Here is a 13710-nt window from a genome sequence, read left to right as displayed (position 1 = left end):
CAAATGGCTGCGGAACCCTTCATTATTTTCCATGCAGACAGGGTTTCCCTCAGGACTAACCCATCATTTATGCTCAAGGTGGTATCCAGTGTGGCTTTAAACCAATCCATTCATTTACCAACCTTTTTTCTTAATCCTCAGAATAAAGGGGAAAGGATTCTGCACTCCTTGGACGTGCAGAGACAGCTCAGGATGTTCATCGTGTTTCACTGTTGCAGTCATTACACTTGGGTTATCCTGCTGGAAGACCACCCGCAGTCGGCCTGAGTTCCAAAGTCTTGGTCTGGCGTCAGTTGCTGTCGCCTCTTCCCTGACGTCAGTGCGCCAGGGGTATAAAAGTTGCAACCGACGCCATTTTCTTCAGTCTTTCTTGCCACGCGGTGCCCAAAGCAAAAGCAGTTCGCAAGTGCCAGTCGGCCGACTCCTGAGCTTTTCAAAATTGAGTTTCAGAACCAAAGTCTTCAATAAAGCTAAGTACCCCATTGGGGAAACTTTTTCTTGCTCCAGACCGATGTCAGTAAAAGTTAATAATTGTATTTCTTGTGGGAAGCAAATACCTCATAAGGACTTTCACTCTTACTGTATTCCTTGCCTAGGCCCTGACCACAATGTTACCAGCTGTCGGTTTTGTGCTATATTCAATAAATGCACTATTAAACGTCGGTTTGATTTTGCTTTACATTTAATTACATAATGCCATCGGAAAACCGACGACCTGAATTTATAAAAAACGCAAAGACAAAGAAAAGGACAGGCATCCGAGGTCCAAAACCGATGACGAAGCCTCTTCAAGGCCAGTCGCCGGTTCTCAGTGAGGCGCTTTCGCAGCCCCTGACACCCGCTACCTCAGAGCCACAGGCTGTAACCGACAGCCACGTGGAGACACCGAGGCCTGTGGAAACTCAAGGTATTGGGCCAACGGAAGCTATTCCCTCAGATGGGTCTGGAGCCGCTGAGCAGGCATCGGCTTCTGAGGGTGTTTTCAGACCTTCACAGCTTACAATTAAGCCCACTATAGCAGCCAAGGCTAAGTCAAAAACACCATTAAAGACAAGGAAACAAGTACAGCATTCTCCAGAACAGTCATCCATGCCAAAGAAACAGATGCTTAAAATGGCCAAAGACCTAATTACTTTAATCAGGGTTTCCCATCCCCCTCCTGACAAAAAGCCTAGGCAAGACACTGACTATGATTCCTCTGACCAGGTTTCCATTTCCTCTAATTCCTCTTCTGATCAGGGATATTCTCTCCCTCCCTATGAGGACTCTGATGCAGAAGAGTCTATACCTTCAGCCTCTCCATCTGAGGATTATTCTTTTGGGGAAACCCTGCACACCATGAGGGAGCATTTCCATTGGAAGAGCCAGGATTATTCAGAATCCAAGAAAAGGCTCAGAGACTTCCTTTTATTGCCTCAGCACAGGCCCCTGGCTATCCCCCCTATACTTGATATTGTTGATGATGTTTTTTCTGAATCCAGTCTGTCTCCGGATTCTTTACCCCCTGCACCAGTCAAGCCAGGCAGGTACTACAGGGTCCCTGACTCTCATAAATTTCTTTACAAAAACCCTGCTGCAGACCCAGAAACAATTTCTCAGGGTCCTAAAGGGGTTAAGGCTTCCACTGCAAAAAATCCTGTCCCCTTGGATAGGGATTCCAGAGCTCTGGACAGATAGGGGAAAAAAGTTTACACTTCTTCTACTTTAGCTGTACGGGCTTTAAACTGCCAGTTTCACATGCTTAAATATCAACAGTACCTCATGTCATTGTTAAAACAGAAAATGGTTTCAAATTCAGAAAGTCCTGACAGTAAGGAAATGCAGGATTTATTGCATGCAGTTGAACAAGTGGGAAAGCATACTCTGCAATGTGGTTTTGATTCATTTGAGGCTTCTTGTAGAGCCGCAGTTACAGGCTCTGTTATTCGAAGGCATGCTTGGTTGAAAGAACAAAGTTTACCTGACCACGTTAAAGTAAAATTATTGGATGCTCCACTACAGCATGATACTTTGGTGTTAAGGCGGAAGAGGTGTTAAAGAAAATGGAGGATATAGCAAACTCAATGCAGACAGTGAAAGATTTATTACAGGTTCAACCACCTAGATTTAGCAAAAACTGGCCTTCAAAAAATTGGTCCTTTCCAGTATCAGACAGGCCACAAAGAGGCAGATACAGATGCCCAAGAGGCAGATCTCAGCCCCAAGGCTCCTACAGACCTAAACAATGGGGTGCTTCAGCCCCCAAAGGAGGGGAAGACAAATCACAACCTTATAGGAAACAGTCCCAATGACTTCCCTCTACAAATGCCAAGCCACTTACCTTTATGGCAGCACCCCTAGGGGGAAAGCTAGCACTTTTCTCAAAAAATTGGCACATGATCACCCAGGACCAATGGGTGCTGAATATTGTTTCTCAGGGTTACAGGTTCCATTTCCACACGCTTCCAAAATCAAAAGGTATGCTAGACCTGCCACAAAACCAATGGGCAGAGGCGCAAAATTCAGATTACTGCTCTTATGTACATGGGAGCTATTCAAACAGTTCCAGAGCAAGAACAGGGACAAGGATTTTACTCAAGACTTTTCTTAGTACCCAGAAAGGACAAAGCCTGGAGACCAATACTGGACCTGTCAATCCTAAATACTTTCCTGGATGTTCCAAAATTCAAAATGTTAACACTACAGCAACTTCTGCCCATGCTGGGCAAGAAGGCTTGGCTAGTTACTTTGGACCTCAAGGAGGCATACCTGCATGTCCCAATCAGACAATCCTGCAGAAGATACCTCAGATTCATAGCAGGCTCAATGCATTACCAATTCTCTGCACTGCCCTTTGGCTTATCTACTGTGTCCAGGGTCTTCACAAAATACCTGGCACCAGTAATTGCATTTTGCAGACAAAAAGGAAGTCAAATATATCCCTACTTGGACGACTGTCTTATTCAAGCAGAGAGCAAGGACATTCTTCTAAAGCATCTGGCGTTTGTAAAAAGATTACTAATTTGCCTAGGGTACACAGTAAACGAAAATAAATCAAAACTAGTGCCCTCTCAAGAGATAATATTCCTGGGTGCAAGCTGAAATACAACTGCCCAGATGGCTTATCTCACGCCAGACAAACAAAGGCAACTGACTCATTACTTTCGAATGATGGCAACAAAAACCCAGCTCCCTGCAAGAAAAATTCTGCAGGCCCTGGGCTTCATGGCATCCTGCATTCTACTAATTCCATATGCAAAACTGCATATGAGGAAACTACAGTGGTATCTAAAAAGTGTTTGGACTCCGCATTGTCACAGCCTGGAAGCAATCATAACTTTAATTCCCTGACTACAACAGGAGTTTTGATGGTGGTCCCAGGCCTGTCACCACAACAAGGGACAGCCTTTCACCTTACCCACAGCCAGGCAGACAATACAGATTATTTGTTAAGTTTTTCTGCATTGCCTCCTACTTTTGAGCATTTTCTGGCTTGTTAAACTTGATTTCTGTGTTGGTAACTGTATTTAGAACACAACCTAGAGCTGATTACTGAATTTCCTGCGTGCACTTATTTTTAAATCGTTTTTTCCTTAAAACTTGCATTTTATCTGTCTCTGGCCTAGCACTCAAGTGTGGGGTCATTTACTGCACTGTTCTAACTTGTTGATACTTGTGAACCTCTGCTTTCCTTAAAAAAAAAAACAAAAAATCTTGCTTTTTTTCCCACTTTTCTGAGATTTAAAAAAGTTCAGTTACAGATTTGCTGTTCTGAACTGTTTGTAAGTTTCTTGGAGGTCATTGTTTACTTGGGCTAAAGGGAAGTCTCTGTGTTCATCAGTGGCAGCGATAAACATTGAGCAGCCTGCCTGCCCCTGTGGGAGTGGTTACTGCCTTGAAACTGTAGTTTTATTGGCCATTTTGGGTCAATTCCAAACTCCTTGATCTCCCTCTCTTAAAACCCGATTGCCTCGTGGTTTTGGCGTCTTTTCGGACTTGTTGGCTGTTGGTGAAGCACCCACCAAGAGGAGAAAACGCTGAGAGAAGAAAGGAGCCACTTTTGAGATTTTAAGTATTTTGCTTCAGATTATTTGTTAAGTTTTTCTGCATTGCCGCCTACTTTTGAGCATTTTTTGGCTTGTTAAACTTGATTTCTGTGTTGGTAAATGTATTTAGAACACAACCTAGAGCTGATTACTTAATTTCCTGCGTGCACTTATTTTTAAATCTTTTTTTCTTAAAACTTGCATTTTATCTGTCTCTGGCCTAGCACTCAAGTGTGGGGTCATTTACTGCACTGTTCTAACTTGTTGATACTTGTGAACCTCTGCTTTCTTTAACAAAAACAAAAAAACAAAAAAATCTTGCTTTTTTCCCACTTTTCTGAGATTTAAAAAAGTTCAGTTACAGATTTGCTGTTCTGAACTGTTTGTAAGTTTCTTGGAGGCCATTGTTTGCTTGGGCTAAAGGGAAGTCTCTGTGTTCATCAGTGGCAGTGATAAACATTGAGCAGCCTGCCTGCCCCTGTGGGAGTGGTTACTGCCTTGAAACTGTAGTTCTATTGGCCATTTTGGGTCAATTCCAAACTCCTTGATCTCCCTCTCTTAAAACCCTCTTTTGCGCGGTTTTGTGCGTTTTTGCACATAGTGCAACATCGGGCAGCGCCGCCTAATTGGGTTTAAACTATTCCTGGCTCCACAAAGTCTGCTCTTCACTTTTTCCCTTAGAACTGCTGTCTCTCTCAAATTAAACACCTTATTCTCATTCTAAGGCCCCCTCACTGGTCCAAATAAGTAATCTTACAAGTTAGCACTAATAAACCATAAGCACTACTTACTCTTATACTCTCTACGATTACCTTGTCCCCTATTGGTCCGTTTTAATTCAGTTCCCTATATTACTCTAGCATGTCCAAAGGTCAGTCAATGGTTTCCTCTCCAGTCCAGCTGGTGAATCTGGGAATTTTGAGGCAATGCTACAACTGTCTCATGTACACGGACAGCCTCTCCTCCTCCAAACAGGTTCAAATATATGTGAGAGATGCAACCATATAGCCAAACTGGAGGCTGAGCTCTCTCATCTCAAAACTGGTGTAACCAGTCAGGAGGAGAAGGTAACCTCACACAACACAGTTCCCATATCACATAGTCCCACCACAACAGCGAACCAAACACATAAAAACACAAAAACATACTCGGAGGCTCTAAATAAAAATCTACCTAAGCAACAGAGACCTCCAAAGCAGACATCCAAGCAAACGCTACCCTAAAACAAAACAGTTACAACACATAGCACACAAAGTCAGTGTGCCAAGCAGTCACAGCCTGAATAACACACCTGATACTCTTGTAATAGGTGACTCTATTGTCAGACACACTGACGTCCCGCTCACCAGGCTGAATAAGGAGAAGGTCACAGTGAGCTGCCTGTCGGGCGCTAGGATCCGCCACATAACGCAAGCACTCAGGTCACGCCAAAGCAAATACAAATATGACTCTGTCATTGTACATGCTGGCGTGAATGACCTGAGACGTACCTCCCTCGACTACATGAAAAGAGACATAGAGGAGCTCTCTGATCATGTAGCCCAGGCCGGTATGACCCTGGCCTTGAGCAGCATCTTACCCTCACCTAGAATGATGCCACAGTATAAAGACAAAATGATCGATTTTAACAATTGGCTAAAATGTTGGTGTCATTCAAAGGGGATCCAGTGTCTGTCAGCCTGGGATGACATGCTCGACAAGCCACGTTGCTTCGCTAGGGACAGCTTGTACCTGGGCTTTCGGATATTGGCAAAGGCTCTTGCCACCCCTATAGTGCCTTTTTTAGACAAGGCTCAAAAGTCAAACCCACCTCCATAGACAGCACAAGGAACAAGAAACTGAGGGTAATGCTGCTAAATGCCAGAAGTCTTAACCTCAAGATGCACGCACTCGAAGCTCTCCTCAGTATGGAGAACATCGATATCTGTGCAGTGACAGAAACCTGGTTCAAGGCTCCAGAGAGCACCCCAGCACTACCAGGTTATACCTCATATCATGCTTTTCGGCCCCAAAACCCGGACCAAACCACAAAAGGAGGGGGAGTTTCCATATTTATCAAGGATATCCACACCTCCAGGATAGTGGCATTGCACGAAGTATCAGAGACCATCCATGTGCAGCTGACAGTGGGCAAGACTGCTTTTCAGTTTATAGCATCCTACAGACCACCCTCTCAAAGTCAGGAATCCCACTCGGCTTTCCTGAAAACATTGGAGAACATGAAGATCTTTCCGAACACCATTATATTGGGCGACTTCAACTACCCAAACATAGACTGGGAGCATTACTCAAGCCCCAGCACCTTAGCCCAAAGGTTCCTGGAATTTATAAACTCAAATGCTATGGAACACCTAGTCACCACTCCCACAAGAGGGGATAACATACTAGACCTGATCATTACCAACATGGGGACTCTATGCTCCATACCAGAAGTATATCCCTCATTGGTAAGATCAGACCATAAATTAATTTCACTGGATATCCACATCCCGACCCCACCCTCAGCCCAGAAAACCACAGTGAAAAACTTCTCAAAAGCGAACTTCACACTTCTCAAAACCGAAGTGGAATCCTTCAAGGCCCCAGGGCCAGTGGAAACTACGGCCCAAACTGCAGAATCCTATATAAATGCATTCTACGGACATCTCCAGGAATGCATGGATCATGCTATCCCAAACAAAATCAAGACCCAATCATCCAAAGGCAGGCGTCCAGTCTGGTGGACCCCAGCCATAAATAAACTGTACAACAGAAGGAGGAAACTACTATATGATAGAGCAAAATCCCTAAAAGGGAAGGCATCTCTGATCAGTACTAGCAAAAAATTACGATCCCTCATAAAATCCTCCAAGGCCAGCTTCGAGAGAAAAATTGCATGGGACACTAAAGACAATCATAAGGCTTTTTTCAGTTATGTTAGGAACCTGGGATGCAACTCCCAGACTTGTTCTGAGTTGATTCTAAACGACAAAAAATACACTGAACCCACAGACATCGCCAATATCCTGGCAGACAGGCTCAGTGCAAACGTCTCCACCCCCTCCCCCCCAAAAGAGCAAGTATCTATCCTGGCAGAGTGCAGCCTCCCAAACATCTCTAATGCTCAGGTGAAGGCTGCCCTCTCCAAACTAAAAAACACTGCTTCCATGGGACCAGATGGCGTCCTGGGTTGCGTCCTACATGAACTCCAAGAAGAACTAATCCCTCAAGTAAAACTGCTGTACAATCTCAGCCTCACTACAGGATATGTGCCCAAAGAGTGGCGTACAGCAACAGTAGTCCCACTCCACAAAGGTGGTGCCTCTACGGACCCTGGAAACTATCGCCCCATAAGCCTGACTAGCCTAGTCTGCAAGGCTATGGAGAGGATCATCATGGAACTCATAAATAAAGACATTGGGGACCTACAGAAACTAGATCCTACCCAATTTGGCTTCGTCAAGGGCAGATCCTGCCTTTTGAACCTGGTCGACTTCTTCGAAACAGTCACCAAGGCCATAGATGAAGGGAAGGTAGTCCACACAGCCTATCTGGACCTCGCAAAGGCATTTGACACAATACCCCACACGGGCATCATAGATAAGCTATCCAGCCTAAATATAAACCCCTATGTCACAAGATGGGTCGCAAACTGGCTCAAAGACAGAACCCACAGAGTCAGAGTTGCTGGAGCCATGTCAGACTCGAAACCGGTCACAAGTGGCGTCCCACAAGGTTCTGTCCTGGGACCTCTCTTGTTCGGTATTTACTTTTCTGAGGTACAGGCCAACGTGGGAGGACTATGGCTCACCAAGTTCCCAGATGACTGCAAACTGGGCGCCATAATCGACTCTCCAGTTGACACAAACATCCTTCAAAAAGGTCTCGCAGAGACGGATAACTGGTGCCAGAGCCATGGTCTAAAGCTAAATGCCAAAAAGTGTATAGTCATACCCTTTGGCAAAAACAATGTGCCCACAAATTACCACATAGGTGGTAACCCATTAAGTACAGAGAAAGTAATTGATAGCAGTCTCTCCTTTGACAACCACATTGCCAAAGTGGTTAGAAAGACCTTCTACATAGCCCACCTCATCATGAAAGGATTCACATCTAGATCAAGAGAGGTAATTGTGCCCCTTTATTCATCCCTCATCAGGCCCATCATAGAATACAATGCCCCCTTTGGGATGTACCTTACCTGACACCTGCAGCAATTAGAAAGACCCCAAAAGTACCTCACCAGGAGGATCAAGGGACTCAAACAGATGCCATATGCTGCTCGGTTAAAAAAACTCTAGCTCTACTCAGTTGCATACTGCCTACTTCGAGGCGATCTATGCCTGACATATAAAGTTATGTCCAACCCAGAATTAATGGACATGCTCCACCTCAGTAAATCTAAATCCCTTATAGCCACACGCTCGAGGGACTTGAACCTCAGCACAGAAATAAATAGAACATGCTGGAGGGACAGATTCATAACCCAGAGGCTCCCTTCGCTCTGGAATAGAATTCCAATTCATGTTAGGCAGAGCACCTCACTGACTCTCTTCAAGAAGAATCTTGATGAGTGGATGGGGGATCGTAGGTTTGACCCGGGGATTACTTCCGTGTCACTATTAGACAGAGGCACAGTAAACTAAACTTTAAAAAGGGCACAGTATACTCAAATCAAGGGGTGGCGTAAGCCAAACACAATCAGGCTAGGCTTATAAATGCCCCAGGGCAGATAGCCTAGTATGAACCTATAACAACGGATGCATCAGATTATGCCTGGGGGCACATATGGTAGGAAAATGTATTCAGGGCACGTGGCCCAAGGAACAAATGCATCTTCACATCAATCAAAAAGAGATGCTAGCTGTACAGAATGCCCTGACAGCTTTCAAGGACCTACTACATCCAGGACAACTATTAATAAAGACAGACAATACGACAGTTATGTGGTACATAAACAAGCAAGGGGGCACACATTCCTACCCCCTATGCAGGCAAGCCATGACTTTGTAGAACACAGCACTGACCTATCAAGTACATCTTCAGGCACAATTCCTGCCAGGAACAAAAAATACACTGGCAAATGAACTAAGCAGAAATCTCATGGATCCACACAAATGGAAGCTAAATCCACAAGTGTTCAGCATGATAACGAGGAAATGGAGACACTCAGACATAGATCTTTTTGCCTCCCCTCACAATTACCAAATACAGAAATTCTGCACTAGAACTTATCACTCTTAAGCATGGAAGGTGGATGCTCTATCATTCAGCTGGAAAGGCCCGACAGTCTATGCCTTCCCTCCGATGCCTCTTTTTACCAAGGTGCTCCTAAAAGTCAGACAAGAAAGGCCAAAAATGATCCTGATTGCCCCAGACTGGCCACACCAGCACTGGTACCCAATCCTAAAGAGCTTCTCTCAAGGCCCAGCTTGGCTTCTACCTCAAATTCCTCATCTTCTGACACAACAAAACAATCAGATTCTGCACAGTCAACTCAGAACCTTAAACCTGGCAGCATAACAGATAATGTAGCCACTCAGACTGCACCTTTCTCTAAAGCTGTTATGAATGTCATTTTAGAAGCCAGGAGGCCCAGCACTAGAAAATTTTATGCAGAAAAATGGAAGAGATTCTGTGCTTGGAACCAGGCACAAGGGCTGGAACCACTTGTCCCTAATATATCTCAGATTTTACAATACCTAACTGAGATGCTGGACAAAGGTCTATCTTTCTCATCTATTAAAATCCATGCCTCTGCCATTTCAGCTCATTACAATACGGAACCTCCTATTTTTTCACATCCTCTGCTACGACAGTACCTCAGAGGGGCAAAAAATATAAGACCCCCAAGGAGCGCACCAGTACCAGCTTGGGATCTCAATTTTGTTTTAGAAAAACTCACACTGCCTCCTTTTGAACCAGCCTGCACAGCTGATCTAAAATTCTTATCATGGAAAACTGCTTTGCTCCTAGCAATAACTTCAGCAAGAAGAGTCTCAGAGTTACAGGCATTAATGGCTGTGGAACCTTTCATCATTTTTCATCAGGACAGGGTTTCTCTTAGGACAAAACCAACATTCATGCCAAAAGTGGTCTCCAATGTGGCCTTAAACCAAACCATTCATTTACCTACATTCTACCCAAATCCCCAGAATAAAGGGGAGAGACTTCTGCACGCTTTGGATATACACAGACAGCTACAATTCTACTTGGACAAAACAAAAGCTTTCAGAAAAACTGAGCAACTGTTTGTAGCCTATGCTGCAGGATCGCAAGGAAAGTCTATTACAAAGCAGACAATCTCAAAATGGATATGACACTGCATCCGCTTCTGTTATGTACAACATGGCAAATCAATGCCTAAGGGCATTAGGCCTCATTCTGCCAGAGCAGCAGCCACTTCAGCAGCTTTTCTCAGAGGAGTACCAACCAAAGACATTTTAGAAGCTGCAACCTGGAGCTCAGTGCACACTTTCACCAAGCACTACCACTTACCTCTCTACTCTAAATCCAGAGCAGGCTTTGCCACTGCAGTTCTGCAGGGCCTGGTAGCCTCTCCAAATACAATTTAGACCCAGCCACCCAACCTCAGCTTTGGGATTCTACCCAAGTGTAGTGACTGCAACAGTGAAACACGATGAACATAGTACAGTTGTGTACCTACCATAAATGTAGATGTTCGAGTGTATTCACTGTTGCAGTCCAGGTTACCCACCCACCATCCCCCTTTTTTCATTGCTGGGACTTTTCTGTACTTCTCAACTCTATACAACCTATGTGGTGTATTTGCTTGTAGATGAAGGAAATGTTTATAGTATATATGCATGTTTTTTGGCATAGTTTTATCTTTTCAGCCTTCCTATCTGGGGGCACCTGACATCTGGGGCAAGAAAAACTGAAGAAAATGGTGTCGCTTGCAACTTTTATACCCCTGGCGCACTGACGTCAGGGAAGAGGCGACAGCAACCGACGCAGGACCAAGAATTTGGAACTCGGGCCGACTGCGGGTTGCCTGCCAGCAGGATAACCCAACAGTGAATACACTCGAGCATCTACATTTATGGTAGGTACACAACTGTACTTTCTACCTTGACAGAACTAAACCTTTCAGAAAATCTGACCATCTGCTAGTCAGCTTCGCCACAGGGGCAGAGAGCAAGGCCATTTCAAAGCAAAATATTTCCAAATAGATAGCACACTGCATCCATTTCTGCTACAAACACCATGGAAAACCTACCACACAGGGTATCAGAACTCATTCCACTAGGGCTACCTCAACCTCTACAGCATTCCTCAGGGGAGTCCCTACCAGGGACATCCTGGAAGCTGCAACTTGGAGTTCTGTATACACCTTCACCAAGCATTACCACTTACCTATTTTTTTCTAAATCCAGAGCTGGATTTGCCACAGCAGTCTTACAGGGCCTGCTAGCCAGCCCTAATACTTCTTGACTGCCTCCATCTTTCCTCAGCTTTGGGAATCAACCCAAGTGTGATAACTGCAACAGTGAAACACGAAGAACATAGTACAGTTGTGTACACTTACCATAAATGTAGATGTTCGAGTGTATTCACTGTTGCAGTCCTGGTTACCCTCCCTCCAGCCCCCTGACATATCTATTTTTTCCACCTATCCTCTTTTTGGTCATATGTTATGGCAATGGTATTTACTTTTTACTGGAGGTGTTCCACACCACGTAATTGCTTCCTATTTTGGGGGCTCCTGACATCTGGGGCAAGAAAAACGGATGTAATAGCGTTGGCTGCATGTTTTATACCCCTCAAGACCTGACATCATGGAAGAGGCGACAGCATCCAACGCAAAATTCCCAGGACTCTGTTATTCGGGCCAACTGAGGGGCTACCTGCAGGCAGATAACTGACGTGTGATGACTACAACAGTGAATACACTCGAACGTCTACATTTATGGTAAGTGTACACAACTGTACTTTCTCGATCTCCGTATTCCGAAATGGCTTCGGTAAGCCATCCGACTGTCGCTATTCTGAAAAAACATAAGTATAAAGACAGAGACAGACCACACAGGTCCAAAGCTGCCGACGTCTCTTCTGTTAAGCTAGTCACCAGTTCGCCGGTGCTCAGTGAGGCACATTTGCAGCCCCTGATGCCCGCTTCACTAGATTCGCAGGCCTCTACCGAGACCTGTTCGGAGTCCGGTATGCCGCAAGCCTCTTCTTCGACTATGGAACCCTGTGGATGTCTCTACTTTGGATGAGTCCAGAGCTGCTGAGCAGGTACCGGCTTCTGGGGAAGTTCTTTGCACTATGGATGTTCGACACAAACTGATGACTTCAGTTCTGTCTAAAACTACCGAGTCTCTAAGGCCAAGAGTATGTGCTATGCCTAGAAAACCAACGACCAAAGCGCATGCACCTGCTTCCTTGCCACAACATCAAATGCTTAGAATGGCAGAAGACCTTATTATGCTGATTAGGGGAAGTCAGCCTTCCCCTGCTAAGAGAAAAAGAGATTAATCCCTAGCAGCTTCAACAGAGCAAGAGTCTGACGACTTTGAGGTTTCTGATTATGAAGACATGCCCTTATCTACTTATGAGGATTCAGATGCAGAGGAATCCATTCTCTCTGCCTCTCCTCCAGAGGTTTTTCTTTTGGTGATACCTTACATACTTTAAAAGAGCATTTCCATTGGGAATGCCAAGACTATCCTCAGTCCAAAAAGAGACTCAGAGAATTTCTAGACTTGTCGCAACATAGGCCTTTAGCAGTACCCCCAGTCCTGTAAGTTGTTGTTGATGTCTTTATGGAATCCAGTCTTACTCCTGATAGTTTACCCCCTGCTCCTAGGAAACCAGACAGGTACTACAGAGTACCTGTCTCTCATAAATTCCTTTTCAAAAGTTCTACTGCTGACCCGGAGATCATTTCCCAGGGCCCTAAAAGTATTAAGGCAATTACAGCTAAGAATCCCACCCCATTCGGACAGGGATTCCAGAGCTTTGGACAGATGGAGTAAGAAAGTATATACTTCTGCAACTCTCGCCATTAGGGCCTTGAATTGTCAGTTTCACATGCTGAAGTATCAGCAACATATTGTGGAACTTATTAAGCAAAAAGTAGCTACCTTTACAGACTGTGCAGAAAATAAAGAATTGCGGGAACTTATGCATTCTACAAGCCAAGTCAACAAGCATACATTGCAGTGTGGCTTTGACGCTCTAGAAGCATCTTGCAGGGCAGCAGTCACTGGATCTGTACTGAGAAGACATGCTTGGCTTAAGGAGCAGACCTTGCCAGACCATGTCAAATCAAAGTTATGAGATGCTCCTTTGAACAAGGACAATCTGTTTGGCACTAAAGCAGAAGAGGTTCTTAAAACGATTGAAGAAAAAGCTAAATCTATGCAGACAGTTAAAGAATTCTTACAAGTGCAACCTCCTAGATTCAGTAGGCATTGCCCCTCAAAACACTGGTCCTTTCCAGCCCCCTCCAGGCCATCTCAAACTAGACCCAGGGGAAACAGACCACCCAGACTACAGTCTCAGGGTATGCAGAGATCTAAGCAATGGCATACCCCCACCCCCAAAACAGGGAGTGCTAAGCCACCTCCCTACAGTAAGAACTCACAGTGACTTCTCTTCTCCACTCCCCACCTCTGCCCAGCTGCTTGTGCCCCTAAGAGGAAAACTTGCCCTTCATGCAAAAAACTGGCTGTCCATCACT

The sequence above is a fragment of the Protopterus annectens genome, chromosome 7.part0 (assembly GCF_019279795.1).
Source record: "Protopterus annectens isolate FY-2018-M chromosome 7.part0, PAN1.0, whole genome shotgun sequence".
Lineage (NCBI taxonomy): Eukaryota > Metazoa > Chordata > Ceratodontiformes > Protopteridae > Protopterus > Protopterus annectens.
This window is presented reverse-complemented; position numbering follows the sequence as displayed.